Source organism: Miniopterus schreibersii (genome assembly GCF_964146895.1).
Source record: "Miniopterus schreibersii genome assembly, chromosome: 10".
NCBI classification, from domain to species: Eukaryota; Metazoa; Chordata; class Mammalia; order Chiroptera; family Miniopteridae; genus Miniopterus; species Miniopterus schreibersii.
In genome coordinates, this window is record NC_138110.1 from 31,168,786 (window position 1) to 31,189,413 (window position 20,628).

The 20,628-nt window shown below is 38.4% G+C and overlaps 1 protein-coding gene across 19 annotated transcripts in view; it reads right to left on the reverse strand.

The window, feature by feature from the left end:
* Nucleotides 1-20,628, reverse strand: part of DTNA (dystrobrevin alpha) — a 321,248-nt gene that overhangs the window by 134,549 nt on the left and 166,071 nt on the right. For 5 of the 19 annotated variants that reach the window (XM_081149628.1, XM_081149629.1, XM_081149626.1 and 2 more), the window contains exon 1: nt 17,201-17,394. The exons of the other annotated variants lie outside the window; for them this stretch is intronic. The gene's annotated coding sequence lies outside the window, so the exon portion shown is untranslated. Of the gene's footprint in view, nt 1-17,200; nt 17,395-20,628 lie in introns of those variants that run through there. 19 annotated transcript variants of the gene reach the window in all.

The following is a 20,628-nucleotide window of genomic DNA, read 5'->3' on the forward strand; positions in this document are numbered from 1 at the left end:
GGATTGTAAGAAAAGCATTCCATGGACCCACGCTTGGGAGATAGGGGTATGGCAAGATGTGTTTGGGTGGAAATACAAGGCTGTTCCTCGGTTTCCAATTTTCCATCTCCATCCATCCCGCCATGGGAAAAAATCCAATCTTGTCTTCATCAAGGCCCAAACAAAGGCCAGTGTCCAGAGTGTCTGTTTCATATTAAAACTTAGTCCTTTGGAGCCCATGTGGTCTGTTGAAGGCCCCAGTGGCTGCTAGACCCACATGGCTGTGTGTGTTCCTCAGCAAGAGAGAGCCCTCCATTGTCCCCTGGGATTATACTATCCCGGGCTTGGGAAGGACCAGGAGCTTTTTCAAAATAACCAATCGACTTCCCAAGCTTCCCATAGGCTTCTGATGGGTCCATCTCCCAACCAATCTCTTCTTTACCCAGGCTAGACTGATAAGCCTCTATGGTCAAGAGCCTCCCTCTGTACCTTTCTGACTTCTATTTTGGCATGTGCTTACCCACCCCCCCACCCCCCCACCCCCCCACCCCCTCACCCCCCCGTTCCTCACCACCCCCATGCCATCGGAGTGGGGAAGGGAGGGGTGTTACCCTTGGCAGGGCAATGCTGTGACCCCCTGAAGTGTGTGAAGCTGTATCTTCCTAGTGAAACAATAACGTCTGATTCCCTTTGCTTTCTTCCTTATTGATATCCAGCGACCTATGCTAACAACGTGAGCTAATTTAGCAGCCATGCCTGCTGTGTCTAATGTCCCCTTTAATAATCTATGTTGCATTTTGTAGAATGGAAAGTAAATGCAGGAGGGACTTCTCACTGCCTTTAATTTAAAGTCCAAAATCCTTAAAATGGCTTTGTAAGTCCTGAGCAATCTGGCTCCTAGGTGCATCATCTCTCTGTTCACTCACTGCACTCTAGTTACACATGTCTAAAGATCTCCTTTCTGCTGACTCCTTTGCCTGGAATATTCTCTTTTTTGTTCCTCATGTATATCCCAACACTCTCAGCCCTGAACCTGGCGAGCTCCCATTACCATCACTCCCTCAGGGCAGCCTTTCCTAATTTTTCTAATCCATTCTAGTTATCTGCTTTCATATTGCCCTCATAATTTACTTTTATAACAGTTATCACAATTATAGTCATAAAATACTTTATTAATTTTTTTTTTTAATGTATCATTCATAAGACTGTTAGTTTCCTTGAATGCATACACCATCTCAGCAATGTTCACTGGAAGCTTTCTGTGCCCAGAAGCTAAATAATGCAGGCAGTAATTACAGAATATTAATCTGACAGTAAATGCACTGGATAAATTAGAGGTGGGGAGAGACTAAAAAGCTTTGGAAGATTTGACCTGGAAGGGCCAGCAGTGGGCCTCACAGATGGAGAGCTGATCCCCCAAACTACAGCGTGTCCTCTCTCTAAGCAGCCAGTCTTTGGTCGTATATACTGTAAGGGGGGGCCGTGATGGAGATGGCTCAGTTGCTGCTAAAAGAAACTACTTCGAAATAAAATGAGAGAAATCATTCACTTTTACTCTTATAGCTTCAAATATATATTTAAGAATTGGGGAGATGTAGTGAAAAAGAATATACCATCTTAGAATAATTAAAATTTGACTTTAGGTGAAATTTCATAATCATTTTCCAAAATAATTTTGCACACTTATATATTGTTTTACATTTTAAACTGTATGCTGTTTGTGAATGTGAACTTAGATAACAACTTCCAAAGGTACAATTTAACTCAATCTCTTTAATAAATATTACCTAGCTCTTTCTTTGATGATTAAAATAGTCTTTATATATATATAAAAAATGTACTGTCCTTTCACTTAAGCCTCAAATGGCCAATTTTGGGTAACTCAATATTTTCAAAGGAGCCAAATAACCTTTGAATACTAACACTTTCAAAATACAGCTGTTTAAAAATGAATACAATTTAATTTTTACTACTCTTTAGTTTTGAATGGAGCTAATTTCTTCCTGAGCCAAAGAAGATGAGATGTGTTGCCTTGTGGCACCTTATGCCCTTTTGAAAAAACTGAAGATGTATCACAAAGTTGGAGATTAAATAATACAAGGAACAGGAAGAGAATCATTCCCTAGATGTTCTCATCTCTAGAATCAGGTTATTTTTAATTTTTCAAAATTCACTACTGAATTTTCCACCATGACTTTCAGACAGGACCTATACTCAACTTGGTTGATCCATTATGTTTTTGGCAAAAACGTACTATGAAAATTTTTCAAAAGCTCATAATGTCACTCATTTAAAAACGCGCAATTCTGAGTAGCCCAAGAACCTGTGGGCAAATGTTTTTTAATCCCAAGATGTTCCAAAGATTTAAATGAAACCAAAAATGACAGAATACTGATTCCTTTACAAAGCTGACTCCATCTTTACAAGGCTGATTCCATCTTCTCTCAGTCCAGCATGGTTTTAGAACCTGGAATTTAATTCTGTGTGTACGATCTTTTATTATTCTCTCCTTATCTAGGACCCTTAAGATCCATGACACAGTGGCTATGGAAAGCAGCTGAATGCTCCATTTGGTGAAAACTGCGTACTATAAAACCAACGGGACATGATGCACGTTTTTAAATGTTTTACATTAAATGTGAATGTAATCATATTCATTATGACTCATATACAATTTATTTGAAAAATATGTCTCCTACGGATTTAGAACTGAAATCTCTAACCCATGGAGATAAATGATAAATAGTGCATGCACACATATGTGCAATGTGCAAATACTATTTAGGGAATGTAACATTTTAGAATTTAATGTGGTTTTGCTCTCTTGTGATTATAACTTTTATCAGTGCTAACAGCCAATCTGAAGGTACAACAACTATGGCATTAGTGGTTATAAGCATTCTCCACATGTAGGGCACTGAACCAGAATTTCCAACTCCATGGTATAGACATTTGCTACATGTATTTGCTGCAAGTAAAGTTAAATTCTGTATATTGAACACTACTTTCCCATTGATATAAATTTTAAAAAAATCTACTGATTTCAGAGAGAGGGAGGAAGAGGGAGAGAGAGATAGAAACATCAATGATGAGAGAGTCATTGATCGGCTGCCTCCTGCACGCCCCGACTGGGGATCAAGCCCGCAACCCGGGCATGTGCCCTAATCGGGAATCAAACCGCGATCTCCTGGATCCTAGGTCGATGCTCAACTGCTGAGCCACGCCTGGCCGGACTGGTTTCAGTTTTTAATTGAGAAAAAATTCCAGAAGTAGTAAGGTCATCAGAAGTAGTCTTTGGGGGTGGGGTAAAACCCTGTATAATATAATAAATTAGGCAGAGATGAAGGTGAGGAAGTAGCTAGTTTCTCATGCACAGTTTTAGTGCCCTTATGTGAACAGTATACCTTAAAAGTTAGGTCCAGGTAGAACTGCCCCATATGGTTGGCAAGTAGAATGATAGTGTGTTGAAACATGAGACAAAGCAATGAAGTGAATGAATTTTAAGAGCTGTACTAATTAATAATAATAATAACAATGAAATCAGCTTAAAAAAATTCAACTTAATTTATATCTTTATTCTCTTCTTTGTATGTGATGCTCACCCATCTCACCTCCACCCTATTCTCAAAGTGCCTAGCATGTAAGATTGCCAGATTTAACCAACAAAAATATTTTTTTACTCTAAGTATGCCTCAAATATTGCATAGGATATACTTATACTAAGAAATTATTCATTATGTATCTTAAATTTAAATTTCACTTTACATCTTACATTTTATTGAAATCCTACTAATAGCACTTCAGACTCAGAAAATATTGTTGGGCGATTTAATATACTTTACTTTGCAAAAATCAGCTTGCTGATTTTTATTTTTGCCATGGAATCTTTTCCTCAAATTAATTCCTCAACTGGAGCCACACAGCTAAAACAGATAATCAGGAGGCTGCTCTAGCAGGGCCAGGAGGGCTGGACCCAGCCCACGCAGGCCCCCATCCCTTGCCACTGTCTGAACTCCATTTCTTTGTCTCAGGCCCACAGAGGTAAATCCAGTGTCTTTGCTTTGAAATATGCTGTCACTGCATATATGGGCAACTACACAGTACAGGAATGAGTTACAGTCCTCAGGTTAATTTATAAGCTTCATTACAATGCACATTTTTCTGTTCAGAAACTGCTGTAACATTAAAGTTAGATTATTAGATGATCTGACAGGTAGTCCAAAAGCAAAATATCTGCCACAGAAAAATATTAGGGGGGAAAACCAACTTGCAAAGAAATTATGATTAAATAAGTTTTTCTGGACTAATCTGTAAGCCTATTGGTCATGGGTTGTGTTAGTGAGACATGTGGAGGTAGGCAAACAAATATTTTATTGTCTTTTTTTTCAGCTTCAGAGAGAATGATAAACCCAATAGGAAAAGGTAGGAGACTAATATGGTGGTGGGGGTGTGTGGGGGTAGAAAATGCACAGAAACAAAGAGTTAATGAAGAAACTGAGGGTCTGCTAATCTTTCCCAAACTCTTAGACAGCTCACGACATTCCAAGAACATCTTACGTGCTTTCACTCTCCCTCATTTGCCCTGTCACTCCTTCCTAGAAAACTCACTAATTCTAAAGAAAGAGAAAAATCCTCCACACCTATCTCTCTATTTATTCAATTATCTATTCATTAATATGATAAATATGTAAGTCAGACACTGTATGAGGCATTAGTGACACAGTGATAAACAAGACAGAAATAGTTTCTGCCCTCAGGGAGAGACAGACATTAAAATATGGTTGCAAAAATAATTAATGATAATTATGAGAAGTGATACAGAACACTAGTCACTGCAAACAGTGACTGGCTATCTAATACAGAATCATCATTAACATAATAATTTATTATGCATTTATTTTGTGCAAAGTATTTTATATCCCTTATAGCTAAAATTCAAGCAAATCTTAGAAAGGAGCATGGTTAATATTATTAGTACTATTTTAATTAATTAATTAATATCCCCACCCAAGGGCATTTTTTCCATTGGTTTTCAGAGAGAGTGGAAGGGAGAGTGTGAGAGAGGAACATCTATGTGAGGTAAACACATAGATTAGCTGCCTCCTGCATGCACCCTGTCCAGGGCTGGAGACTGAGCCTGCAACCAAGGTACATGCCCTTGGTCAGAATCAAACCTGGGACCCTTCAGTCATCGGGCTGATGCTCTAACCACTGAGCAAAACTGGCTAGGGCTATTAGTATTATTTTAAAAAGACAATGGAAAACTTCCCTTTTTCTATTTATAACTTTGACTGTCTTCCGAGGAGATCGTTGGAATGTTCTGCTAGCATCTTGATGTATTTGAGTACGGAGGTTTGGAACAAGAACAGAAGAGCTAAATTTCTCTGCATAGCAAGAGGGAAAATATTAGTCGTTCCCAAGAAACAATCTGGAAGCAAGCATGAGGAGTGAAAAAAAGAAGTAAGATAGAGGTTTCTGGAGAGATGAGAAAAGCTGTTTGCCCCTCACCCCCGGTCCTCGAGGTCCTCCCAGGCCCAAACCTTCAGTGAAGTTACTAGACGTGGGGGAGGGGGTAGATTCTTCAGTGGACATCGGCGAGGGGGCAGAGTTTCACTTGCACTCTCATAAAGGGGGAGATGGAAACCCACCTTACATAATATTGGAGCCAGAGGAATAACAGGTTAAGGGACAGTAATCCCCATGAATTCCCAAAGGTTGTGGGAAGGGCTCAGACTTTCACAGTGGCTCACACTAACTTTAGCTGACTCCCCAGGGGCTTAGGAAGTCCCAGCCGACAAGTGGATTCTCCAAATGAGAACATGTGGACTCAGAGAGGTCCCAGACCTAGTTAGTGCATGAAAATTACATTTGAACCTAAATCTGACTCCCAGGTCCTTATGCTTCCTAGCTTGCCATCTTTTCTCAGTTTTGTCAAGAAGGGCACCAGGGGCCACAAGGCAATACTTCTCACCCTCTCTGGCTCTGGAAAAAATTAGTTCCAGGCTGAGCAGCGTACAGGCTGTCCATTCTCATGTCAGAGTCCCCAGCAACTGTGTACTGCCTTGATGCTTAAAGTTCAAAGTGCTTTTTTTAACATATTACTTAATGTATGGAATTTTACATGTTTTGAATAAAGAACTAAATAAATTGTGCTATATAAATCTCAAGGGTTTGTTAGTACTTTTTTTACTACAAATTACTCACCCAGCAGCTCCTTCATGGGCATTATCTACTACGTGCAGCTTTGCCAAGCACAGACACTCAGCTGGGGAGCAAATGTGAAAGTTGCATTTGCTGTGCAGCTTGTGGACAGACTTCAAGAGCAACCCATACATCCTGTAGGCTTTGGAAAGAAAACTGGGGACATAACGTCCTGGTTCAAGCAAATGCCTACATTTATTTTTGGAATTATTTCTTGGATGTGGGGAGATGAGTTTTTTCATACAGAACGGAGGACAGGAAACAAGAAGGTGAAGGAAACACAAACCTTGAGGTCTGAAAGCTCTACTAAATGTATCTAGTCTATCACTAGGTAGAGTAAATCCTCAACAGGTATAAATAAACTTAAGTTCCTTTTAGATTGTCTGCTTTGGTGGAGAAACTGCCAGTTTGACAAAGACCATTATTCCAGGGTGCCATTTATGTCTCTCCACCTTGAATTTCCCATCTCCTGTCTTTTCTTCATGTCCCAATTTAGATTATGCTTACTTTTTTATATCGAGAGTGCCTAGTATGCTGTTGAAAATACTCTTTGAATACTAATATGGAATATGCTTCAACTTCTTCAGAAAGTTTAAAAATTTCAGTATGAGATATTTTAATATATTTGAATGCTACACCAGATTTTAATGTATAGAAAGTACCCAACATTTTACCTAAGGCACACGTTCTGCTATATTTTTCTCTTTGTTAGCTTTTCTCAAGCAGTGTTCTCAGGGGAGAGAGAAGCAACCAGTCACCTAAATGTGTAATTCGGTAGGTATTAAAGCTTTGGTTTGCCCCTTTGTCATTTCTCACACACAGAAACACAGAACATCTCTCTCTCTGTCCCTTGATTGCATTAGGAGCTTAAGAAACAGCAATAGGAGCTTAAGAAAGACAAACATTTTGGAGGGGACGTCTGGCTATGGTGTTAGAAATACATTAGTTCAAATCTCCTCACTGCCGTGCGCTATCTGTGTGTTCTTGGGCAACTAAGTTTTTCTTACCCTCAATTTCCTTCTTTGAAATTTCAAGAAGGAAATTTACTTTATGTAATTCCGTGAGGACTGATGAGGTAATTTTGTCAAATGTCTGGTATCGTACCTATTAGTTTCTGTTGCTGACATCTGTCATACTGTCCTTTCAATATTCCCTTTCTTTCTTCTTTCCTGTAAACTTTCTTGTAATCAGACATATACATTTTATGAATCATTTTCATGTTTCACATGTACTTTTCTACATTAGAATACTAAGCTTTCTTTGACAAGTATACCATCCACACATAATACACTCTGTGCCCAAGTGGGGATGCAGCACAGAGAGGGTTAAGTTCTGGGCTGCCTTAAATAGGGTTAGCAGTGTCTCCCTTTCAGTACTACAGTGAGGATGAACTGTTTGGGATGCCCTGCCTATAGCAAGTTCTTGCCATGGTTACCTACTACTTATATATTTTCCTTGACTATCATTTAACCTGTAATTTTATTAATGAGATTTTTTGATATGCAGAATTTAAAAGGTTGGTGTTGTCAAATATAACTTGTTCTTCTCTGAACCTTCATTTTTATACTTATAAACTCTTTTTTTTTTATATACGTTAAAATTCCTCTAGGTATTTACTCAAAAAGAAGGAAAATATATATCCATTTAAAGGTTTTCACAGGAATGTTCATCATAGTGGCTTTATTTTGTAATAGTAAAAAACTAGAAACAATAAATAAATAATAAATAAAACAAAATGAGCACACTGATACATGCAACAATATGAATGAACCTGAAAAGAATTATATTGAATGAAAAAAGTAGACAAAAAGAGTATGTATGAATGATTCCATTTATAAAAAACTCTAGATAATGCAAACTAATCTACAGTGTCCAAGATCAGACATGTGGTTGCTTGGGAAAGGGGGAGGGGTGGGCGGGCTGCATTACCAAGGAACACGGGGAAACACGTGGAAACGCTCACTACCTTGATTCTAGAGACGGCTTAAAGGGTGTACACATTACGTCAAAACTTATAATATGTACACTTTAAACAGTGTAGCTTATTGTCAATTATATCTCTTAAAGCTGTTTTTAAAATTCCTCAATATTTTCTTCTAATTCTTACAGCTCAATTTATTATAAGTATTAAAGTATTATAAGTATTAAGTATTATTATAAGTCTAATCTAGTTGGAATTATTTTGTGCTATGAAGACCTTTTCCTTCCCAGCACCATTTGATTTACTACATAATAATAATAATCTTCCCTACTGATAGGTACTGCTTTTTCCAGCAAATATTTGTCCACACTCTCCATGACTGTGTCTGTATCAACACCCTCTTTAACTAGAGTTCAACTTAATTATAATTATAGCTTTATAATTTATTTAATAGCTGGTAAGAAAAGCTCTCCTTCAATTTAATATTCTTTTCTTGTCTAACCCTAATCCTAAACAAGAGTCTCAGATCTTAGCATTACTGTCAGAAGAGAACATTTAAACCCAAAGGATTATTTTAATACAATTTTAAATACCAAAGGTAATAAATGTTGCAATTCAGAGTGGCTTTCTTACATTAAAAAAAGAAAAGTATTTGCAAAAGGAAGGCCAAAGAACTTCAGTTTAGCTAAATTGGAAAAACTTGTTGCTGACAATCACACGCTCTGGCTTCGTTTCTCCTGCCCAGACTTTAATCATTAGTTTTCACAGACAGTTTGCCAGAGGGAAGAGTATTTTTGATATCTCTAGTAGACACAAAAGATAGCTAAACTCAAGAACAATGTTGGATAAAGGAGGGCTGTAAAGAAGAGAGCTTGTAACACAAAAGCAAAACACACACCTAGGAATGTAATAGGGCATTACATTGGCAAGATAAAATTGTATATACCGTTTCATGGTTGTGTGAATATGGAAGGGAGTAGTTTGGGGGCTCATAATAATTTCTTTTTATTGGTTTTATGTAGGCAAAAGTGTATGCTTTTTTGCCTTTTTGTTTTGGCCATTTGGGTTATTTAAAATCTGCTCACGTAGATGTTAGAGGTTAGATTATTTTCTTAAATTAAAAAGAAACTTGTTTCATGTTTTTTTCACATTAGTTTCTCACATTGGGAATTGTAATTGCTGACTATTCTCTTCAATTCCAAAATAATCTTTTCATCAGATGTGTGAGAATCAGAATGATTACTTTTGAGGAGCAGAGAGAGACAATAATCAGACAGTTAACACTTATTAAATATCTACTGTGTAAGTAAACTGTCTTGACGGTTTTAACAATAAAGAGCATTTAATCTGAATAATCTAAATAAATGTGAGTGCTCTTTATTTGTAATAGCAGTATTCTAAAGCAAATACCTATCACTGAGGAGAGTTTCACTTTTAAAGATGAGAGGGACTTTGAGTAAAGCAGCGTGTGTTAGTAAATCAGTAAGTTAAAATCTATGCTTTGCTTGCTAACTCAGTGCCTCCAAGAAATTCATTTAGCTGGATTTTCCTTTTCAATAAAAAGGGAATGACAATGTCATCTTCCTTGCAGGATTGTTAGGAGATTTAAATATAATGCAGTTGAAATACTTTGCAAACAGTAAATCACAATGCAAATGTTAGGTATTATGGTTAATAAAAGCTTCTCCAGATAATAACATGTAACATTTGCAGAAATGACTTTGGAGACCTTGTAAGATACTAACATTATCAACACAGTGCCTAATAGTTGAAAGAAACTATCTCCTAAACTCCTAAAGAAGTAGCCATCTGAGATAGGAGTGACATAGCAGAGGACAAATATCTAGAGAGAGATTTTCTTACCCTATCCCCCCTGGAGCAGAGTGGTAGGAGGTCTGCTGGTCAGCTTTCTTGTCCTCTAATGGGTAGTCAACTGGCACATTTACCCAATGACATAATTAGCTCAGGCACTCTGAAGTCACAAATAAAGACAAAAGGAGCTATAAGAGTGAGAGATGCAGACGACAAGGCATCTGCTAGTCACCCAGACTTGCTTCACCTTGACTTCTCTCTTTTGCAGTCTCCTGAATCCCTTTAGAGTCCTCACATTTCTGCTCTCCTGAGCCATGGTGTCCTCAAAACTCCTCTACTTGGTCTGCTGCTCATTTCTCAAGCACAGCCCACCATGGTATCATTCTCTCCAGGAATTCCAGCACAACAGAGCTGTTGTTCTTGCAAAGCTTATATCTATAGTGTTTAAGTATTTTTAATGCTGCATCTGTTGAGATTCTTACTTCAGTTAGATTGCAAGTCACCTAATTTGCCATAAAATTCTTTCTGTACAGAAGCTGACAATCCACCTACCCCTAACTAACCTAACCCATATTATAGGGAAAAGAGCAGAACCCAAATTTATACCTGACTTGGTTCTAGGGCAGAGGTGGGGAACCCTTTTTCTGCCAAGAGCCATTTGGATATTTATAACATCATTCTTGGGCCATACAAGATTATCAACTTAAAAATTAGTCTGCTATATTTGGTCAAACATTTAATTAACTCACCCCTAATGTGATGGCTGGAACTGCTTCTCTTTGGTGAGGCCTCAGCAGAGCCAGGCCAAATGATTTTGAGGGACTTATACAGCCCGTGGGCCTGACATCCCCCATCCCTGTAGGGTCTGGTTGGGTTCAGCCTGGAACCTCCCACGTGACCTTGAGGATTCTGTTCCCAAGCCATCCCCTTAAATCTGTGCCTTTCCAGCCTCTGGCCTGATTTCCCTTCCTGGCTGCCTACCTCTCAAGAGCTCTCTTAGGTTATGCAAATGTCAGAGCACTTAATTCCCAGTAAGACCACAATGAACAAATTGATATACTATTCGAACACCCAGCATGGAAAGGGAGTACACTTGCTCTCATAATAGTACCGTTAGAAGCAGTCATTCTTTGTCAAAGGTCAAAGCTGTGTAGATGTGTATATGGAACATTTCTATGAAGCACATTCTTAGAGGTGAAAATGTTAAAGTTGTCAGTCAAACTGATTGATAGTATTGGGGTAAAAACCAGGCTCCCTCAATTTACAATGGGCATGCTCGTAAAAAGAGCTTTACTCAAACTTACATGAGAAAAATCCAAAGCTGACCTAAAGATCTTACTATTTCTGAGCAGTGCTGTGTAAAAGGACATAAATACCAGAACACCTTTTTTTCTTCTTTTTTTAACCCTCACCTGAGGATATTTTTTCCATTGCTTTTCATAGTGGAAGGGAGAGAGAGAGAAACATGAATGTGAGAGAGACAAACTGACTGGTTGTCTCCTGCACAAGCCCCAGCAAGGGCTGGGGATCAAGCCTGCAACCGAGGTTCGTGCCCTTTGTGGGAATCAAACCTGGGACCCTTCAGTCTGTGGGCCGACGCTCTAACCACTGAGCCAAATCGGCTAGGGTCCAGAATGCCTTCTAAATCTTATTACAAAATAATCATTGCTAACATATTTAAGAATTTACTAAACGTCAGGTGCTTTGTAAACATTATCTCTTGACATATAATAGACTTTACGCAGAGTAAGAGTAGGATGCCTTAGTGGTTGAGCCTCACTAACTATGGCTCTCTCTTTCACATTAACTGTATGCCCTTGGGGAGATTACTTACCCTCTCTGGTCTTGATGTCTTCATCTGTAACATAAAGATGATAAGTAATAGAAGTACCTGGCTCATGAGGTTTTTGTGAGGGTCAACAGAGAGATTATAACTACTCATATGCATTCAGTGATTCCTATGTGCTAGGTGTTGCTCTCTAAATGAGGATTCATTAACTTAAAATTAAAAGAGTTAAACAAAAGCCCTCAGAACATTCATATAATGTCCTCTTGCATGTCTTCCTGTATGTTTAGGTTTCCCAGTGTCGTCCTAAATGCTGGGAAGTATTATATAGTCAGCAGGTTCCCAATGGCTGCTGTTCTCGCCTCACTCCCTTTGGCTGGCAGGTATTATCCAAATCCTTCTTAGCCAGGCTACTGCACATCCCCTCACCAACACTCCTCCCCTCCTTTCAGCTTTTTATTGTCAAGACAACAACCCACCTTCTCCACCCTTTTCTGTGCATTATCCCAACACTCTTTCAACCACAGTGATCATAAGACTTTAGAAGAAATCAAAAGTAATTTCTTAGTAAACCGTGGAGGCTCTGATACTGAAAGTATCAGCTTCTACTATCTTCCAATCCATACATCAACCTGGATAAACTGCCAGGAGAAAAGCACCCACCTCATGGGGCAAAGGCAGGAGAATAACAGTGTACCCAAATCAGACATTCACTTAGAAGACTGCATCCACGATGATAAAGACTTTTCTAAATGAGCTATAATTATATATTTAAAATTTTTATATGCTGGAAAGAAAAAAATCAGTATTTGTCAATATAAAAAAAAAATCAGATTGTAATGAAAGGGAAATTTTCATAAATATATTCCCACCTCAGTGATGTCACACCCCCCAAACAGTATTATGATGTCCCACACCTTTCAAGAACGTAGATGATGCGATGGCACTTGCTTCCAACAGGATGATTTATGCAGGTTGGTCTTGTTAGAAAAACTTACATATTGTAAGATATGCTGTTTCTGTGGCCACAACAACTGTGCTCTAGAGCTTCACACAGGAATTGATGATTTTCACAGAGGCTTAAAAAAATAAGTCAGGTGTTTTCTACTTGACTTACTGTTAAGACAGGCAACTAACAAAATGCCTCTCAAACTGGCTCCTTTTCAAATTCTTATTTCACTCCCTTAGCTCAGAACCTCCCTCATCCCTGCTCTGAAATATAGCATTAACTTCTTCACTTATTTCTGTCCATCTAGTACGATCTATTTTCTATGATGCTGACAACACGAATTTCCCCCTATGGCTTCCCAGTACAAATTCCATAGAAGACAGATGAGAACACTCAGCAGAAGTGGGGACTCAGCATGGCCTGACACCCCACTTGGCCACTATTGGCAGTGCAGTTTTCTCATCAATAAATGAGGACAATACTTGTTTCACTGCTCGTGGCAAGGATTAAATAAAATACTGCATGAAAAGTGTTTGGCCTAATGACAAATGACCAATACATGGTTACTGTGATTGCTACGATGATGTGATGATGGTGGTGATGATGACAATGATGGTGATGTAGATTTGGCTCCTGAACACTTTTTGAGTCCTAACTTACACAACTAACTTACATTTTCAGAGATTTCTGAAGCTCATCCATCCTTGATATTTTCATACTGTTCCCTCCACATAGATCCTCCTGTCCTTGCCTCTACTTAATATTCATTATTTTAAAAGTTTATCCCAGTGCTTCCTTTTCAACAAAGCATTTTCTCACCCTCCCTCTATAATATCTGTTCTGCATCATGAGACTCCTAAGCATATTCCAAGGAAACTCTGAATCTAGGGACTCTGGCCCATCATTATCTGTCCAAATGTCAAGTATAGTGTCTGACTGTGAAATAACAGAAAAAATGTATATTGGTCTCTGCCTTCCAGTTCCTATGCAGAGTTACTAAAACCCTTATAATTTCCTAAGTGATAAGAGCACTAATGGCATCTTTTGTTTTGACATTTAGTTGTTTTTTAAAAATATGTTTTTATTGATTTTAGAGAGAGAGGAAGGAAGAGGGAGAGAGAGAAACATAGATGAGAAAGAGAAACATTGATTGGCTGTCTTCCACACGCTGCCTCTGACCAGGGATGGAGCCTACAACCTGACTGGGAATCAAACCTGTGACCTCTCTGTGCATGGGATGACACTCAACCAACTGAACCACAACGACCAGGGCCTGATATTTAGTTTTTGTCCCAGGTTCCTGATAAAAAGTTCCTAAGTCTTTTGGAATTTTCAAGGTAAAAGGAGTGTCTTTTGTTCTAATGAGGTGGCTCTAGGTTAGGATATGGATAGTTTCAGGATGGGGCTGGTCACCAGTAAAATCAAGCCTTGGTTACAAGCTTGGAATTTTCAGGCCCACTTCCATTCTCCAAGGAGGGGAGAGGAGCTGGAGACTTGGTTAATGATTGATTGTGCCTACATGATGAAGCCACCATAAAAATCCTGAAAGTATGGGGTTTGGAAAGCTTCTGGGCTGAACATAGCCATGTACTGGAAGGGTGATGCATGCCAAATCTATAGGGACAGGAGTGCCTGTGCTCGGGACCCTCCCAGAGCTTGCCCTATGGAACTCTTCATCCGGATATTCAACTATATCTTTTATCATAATCTTTACTATATAATAAACTAGTAAAGATAAATGTTTCCCTGAGTTCTGTGAGCTGTCCTAGCAAATGATCAAAACTGAGGAGAGGGTTGTGAGAATCTCTGACATATAGCCAGTCAGAAGCACAGGTGACAAGCTGGACTTACAAATGCCATTTGCATCAAAATGGATGGACATTCCACTAAGTGGAATAAGCTGGACACAAAAAGAAAAATACTGTATGAACTTAGCTATATACGGAATCTAAAAAGTCAAATACATGGAAGAGGAGAGTAGTTCGGTGGTTACCAGAGGCTGGGGGGTGAGAGAAACAGGGAGATGTTGGTCAAAGGGTACAAAGTTGCAGTAACATGGGATAAACAAGTCTAAAGATCTACTATAGCCCTAGCCAATTTAACTCAGTGGTTAGAGCATCAGCCTGTGGAGTGAAGAGTCCTGAGTTCGATTCTGAGCAAGGGCTAGCATCTTGGTTGCAGGCTCAATTCCCGGCCCTGGCTGGGGCTCATGCAGGAGGCAATCAATGGATGTGTCTCTCTCACATTGATGTTTCTCTCTTTCTCCCTTCCACTCTCTCTGAAAAGCAATGGAAAAAAATATCCTCAGGTGAGGGGAAAAAAAAGAAAAAGATCTGTACCTCCTGGGACTGTAGTTAGTACTGTATACTGGAAATTTGCTAAGAGAGTACATTTCAGGTGCTCTTGGTAACTATTTGAGAAGATATGTTAATTAGCTTAACCATACTAATAATTTTACTATATATATCAAATCATTGTTATACTCCTCAAAATATACAATTCTTATTACAAAACAAAATTTAAAAAAATTCCATCTTACGTATCTCTCAGTTATGGTTACCTCAGAAATGACTTGTACATGTGGCGTATAAAGACCACAGAAACCTGGCTGTATATTGAGTTTCACATACTTCCAGCTCTAATGTCAAAGCTGGCTGATATCTTAGCCCACAATAGCAAGGATCGAAACATCAACTATAGGAAATTGTTTTCATTTCACTTAATAGAAAGGAACTATCTATGCTGAATCATGTACTGGAAACATAAAATAGTGCAATAATAATACCTTTTACTAATTTCATCTCATCCATACAACTCTATTTCTCGCTTTAACCTATTCCTGTACTGATGGGAAAGAAGAGAGTGTGGTTAAGAGATCATTTACACTTTTATCTCTACCTTTTGTCTTTATTTTCTTGTGCCTTCTCTCTTTGTCTCTGTCTTCTTCTTTCCCTCCCTCCTTTATTTTTCCTTTAATAAAAACTGGCTACTTTCTAGCTCAGATATTTTAAGTATTGAGAATTTGACCCTTTAAAATATTTTACCAGGTACCATCTTTCACCAGTTCTTGGGAACTTCCTATTCATAAGTAATAACTTATGCTTGTGAAAATACTTTCTGTTTTGGAGCACAAGGTCATAGCTTATTCTGTATTTAAGCAACAAAGGAAAAAAGGGAAGAATGAATTCAAATACAAGCATGGGCAGTTTATAAATGTTCCATGTTATTATAATGCTTTTGATATCTGTTATCATAGAAATAGTTTTCTTTTTTTGCAGTTATGGCGAAAAGTGTTTTGAATAATGATTATAACGCAGTGCTCACAAAAACTAAAGAGACTAAAGAAATAGCAATGAAAATCACAGAGCATAAATGGACTTAATAAAATCTAAGTTTCTCTTTTTTGAAGAAAGAGTGGCTTACGATCAAACTTGGGATAATTTATTGGCTTTTATCACAATCAGTGCCAATTAGTGGCAAATAATTGATTTTAGAAAGTATTTTTCAAAGGCTTTTTTATATGAAAATACCCTAGTGAATACTGTACGGTGAATATACTTGAATAACAGCGAGGCTCTGCTACTGTTTAGCTGGGTTTTGTCTCTAAAGCTCCCAAGTCAACTTTGTTCTAACAGGAGAGAAGTTGCATAGGTTAGCCCTTGGCTAAAAAATTAAATCATCATGTCTTATGAGAAAACCAAACAACAAACATCAGTGGAAACCATGCGCAAGAAACCAAAATAAGTTATTAATGAAGAAATGTTCTTCTTCTTTAACTTGAGCCTATCAAAGGCTCCCCTTTGGAAGCAAGCTGCTGGGGTGATCAGTAAACAAGGCAGGAGGAGGCTTCTGCGCTCTGGGAATTGATGCTTCTCAAAGCCACACTGAATTGTTTACATTCTGCTCTTCCAGCCTCTAAGCAAAAGAGTTCATTTTATACTAACCCGTATTGTATTTACTTCTATTTTTAAATCCTCTAAGACACAGACGACCACAATGCCTGAAAGAACAGAATACTAATGGAAATAAAATATGCTGTAAAAATTATAGATAAAACTGAACTATTCATGCTGGATGAGGCTGGCAGTAATATGATGAAAGAGGGGGAAAAGCCCAGATATAATAAATGCACTAAATAACATGCTGGAGAACTTTGTCCTACTGCTTAATTATAGTATAAGAGCCAAGCAGCTTTGGACCAACGCCACTAATAAGGTGTCCTCTAAGAAGAACGAACACTTTCCAAAGGCTAAAACAAGGGAACAGTGCTCAGTTTTACATTGGTCAGATGACACTAATTATTGCATTTTATTACTTCCTTTCCAGCACATATCCCGTCACACACATCACCATAGAACTATAAAAATCCACCACGTTTTAGATTTTCAAATGAAAACCATGAATTTGAAGGTAGAGGACTTGGGGAGGGGTGGGGGAAATCTGTCCTGTGCCCATGTGGGGGTGGGGTGGGGGCGGCAGTGAAACGCCACCCGGCGAGTTATGCTACTAACAGAAGTACGAGTTCAATTTCACAGATTCGATCGTGCCTTACCTGGTTCTGCAGTGAAATGCACCAACATGCCCCTAATTCTTCCTCTGAAGTACTACATATGCTGAAAGCTATAGTATTTGACCTTACACGTTTCTACAGAAGAAACTCCAAAGTAACCTTTAACTTCAATAAAACGCTGTGTTCATTCTTCGCCTTGTACTCAACACCCAGCAATCTAATACACCTCGTCATGTGGTCCGTTACCATGGCAGCAATGAATCCAGCTGCTGAAACACAAAAGACTGACAGAAAGTTGCTTTTTTCCCCTCCACCCACCCTGACAAAGTCAGATTTTTTTTTGTCTGTATGACAAGTCTAATTTGAATATATTTTTGTTGCTGACTCAACTTCGGGAACAAGAAAAAAAGAAAGAAAAAGGGATAATAGAGGTATAAGAATAGAAGGCCTCCAAAGCATTGAAACCAACTAATGAAATAGCTATCTGCAGTTTTAAGTTGCCTCTAATCCCTTGAAATACTGAGCATTATCTACTACTTCTGTTAACCAAATATTTTTAAAGGCCAGTTACTAACTGAATAGGAAATGCAGTAATAATCTCACAGCCCCTTTAAAAAAATCTAAAAAGATACGTTAAATGAGTCAGTAAACACAGATGCTGAAAACGCTACGTTAGTATATGAAGGAGGAGTCTCAAAGTGTTTCTCTAGAGCAAACTTCTGTCTCTAATTCCAGATTAGAGGTGGGAGGTAACTTTTTTCATTCATTTTTTCCCATCAAAACCCTGTGTTTAACCATTATTTAAACAGATTAGGTTTCAGTACTATTTAAAATGATCACAGCTTTGGATTTGTGGTGATCCAGACTGTTAGAATCAAACAATATTTGGGCTTTTACATTAAGAGTAGAGGTGTTGGAGTGGAGACACTATCAACTCTGAACAATCCTGGGACACCCCCCCCCCCCAATGGCTACAAAATTAAGATTTAAGGAATCACCTACAGTTTATTCCTAGTACTTTAAGGAAGGCTGATGAGAGAACTGGTGATTGGGGCATAATGTAGGGCACAGTGGCTGTTTCTTGGATAGATAAAGCAGGGGATGAATGTTTTACCTCAGTCTAGTGGAGGAAACCTCTATTGTGTTCACAGCATTATCTGCTGGGTTAAACTCATAAGGAATCTGCACAGGCTTTTCCTTAATATTCTACATGCAAAGGGGAACAGAGTAGAAGAACTCTTCAGAAGACCAACTGTGGAGTTACACACACTTGGATTTGAAACCAGACTCTCACCCGTACTAGTTTTGTGATTTTGAGTAGATTATTGAATGTCTCTAAACGGTAGTTGGTCTTCTGTAAAATTCCCACTTTAAAGAGTTATGAGAAAGGATTAAATGAGATAGTACATGGAAACAGTAAGAACTGAGCTTCAAACACACCAAGTGCTCAAAAAACTATGGCTCATATTATTTAGTACAAATGTTTGAGTTTTGAACAAGAGGGACAATCAGAAAGCTTACTGACACCTGACTTTCCCTTGCTCATGAAACTGTCATTTTCAATCAGATACACATTATCAGTCATACCCTTCATAGTCTGAGTTTGGATAACCACACAATATAAATACAATGACCACTTCAGACAAATAGCTAGGCTTGTTTGCTCCCACCTACAAACCATGTAGGGGGTTCTGATCAGTCAAAAGGTTACACATATTTCCAGTGCAAAATAAATTATAGAAGAGTGTTAAAATTGGAAGCTGATTTAAAGAAGTTTTTAAGTATAAAAGAAAAAGACATTAAGTAAATAAGTTCACTTTGACATTTATATTGGATTCTCAAGAAATAGTCTATTTTTTTCAAAGGAAATGGGGTTTAAGGAATTTTCATCATAAAAAGCATCAGAATAAAAATTACATACCCAGATCGTCTTTTTTAACAATTCACTGATGTTGGGTTAACAGCAGCCTTTGAAAGGTCACCTTGATCTGTTACAAGGGCTGTAAACTGCTCACCAATACAGACTTTTAGCTGCTTTTCTCCACAGTCACCTAACTCAGGAAATTACCTGACACCAAAGCCAATTGCACAGGAAGATTAGCATTAAGATCTCTTTGAAGACTTATAGTGTAAAGCAGCAGCCAGGGGTTAAAAAACAAAACAAAACAAAAAACAGAAAAATTTCCACCCCAGGAAATTGCCAAAAATAATAAAATGAGTAAAATGCTGTTTGGTACAAGATTTCTCTATGGTTTTTTTTTTTAAAAGCCCTACAACAAATCAGTAGAGATTATTAAAATAGTGTTGTGCCTCAGGATGACACAGCCCTGTAATGGGTGTAAGGAAGGCAGAACCGGCAAACAGGGAAGAAGCACATGCACTGGGAAATCAGCAGCCCTCATCCTCTCCAGAACAGCTGATGAAGGAAAGACTAATAGAGCCACAGTTTGAATAATTCATAACCGTTCTCGTGTATCTAGCTGGATGGAGACTTCCACTGTTTGCTTTCAATTCTTTACCTTGCGCCTTTCCCCCCCCCCCCCAGGTTGGCTATGTATCTAATGGGTCTTCGTTTTGTAAACTTAGGAGTCTATCATTTACCTAGTGAATGTGGACTATTACCAGAGCATTTACTACAGTTAGCAGGCCCCCTTTGTCAGATGTTAAAGGGACTCCTTGGAATCCCCCTAAGCAGCAGAGAATGTGATGTCAGTATATTTGGTTTTGCAAAGTTCTAAATCCCCTTTTGCAAATGTTAAGATTAACTTCTCGCTCAGTGTGAACAAACTTTGTAATGTAATCTGCCTGGTATGACCCACTTAATTTCCTCTGAAGAATCCAATCACCTAGGGAGAAAGAGTTTTTGCCACCTAACGCTTCAGAATGTACCCCAGGAAGTGGATTTGCAGAGTCCTGGACCGTACAGAGGGGAGGGAGCTTGGCAGGTGATTTGCTTCACTGCTCTCTCTTCAGACACGAGGGCACCTACTTTCCCACAAACCCACGGTAACAAAATGAGCTCCGAGGCCACAAGCTTGAATGAAGTGGCATGGCTACAGAAGAACCTGGCTGCTGATGTTAATACAATTAAAACAACACAAAACAATCTGAACCTCTGCAAATGCAATATTTTGGGGGTCACATTTTAAAATTATTATTTCTTTTATGATACCACAGACCAGTGTTTTATTTTTAGGGCAAATAAGAAAACTTGTTAATAGCAGCAACAACGAAAAAGAGACTGTGATCTGGACAATTTTTGCAAGCACATCGTTTCTTGGGCCACTTTGAGCAGCTGACCTAAAAAAATATTAATTGAATTGTATCTATTCTATTCATGAAAATAGCTTATGAAAGAACAAGGCTGTTGCAAGCTATCTCAATTTACATAGCTCAATATCAAGATATTCTATTTTACCCTTAAGATGTTTTCGAAACATAAACCCCTCTTTTGAATTGTGTTAATGGTG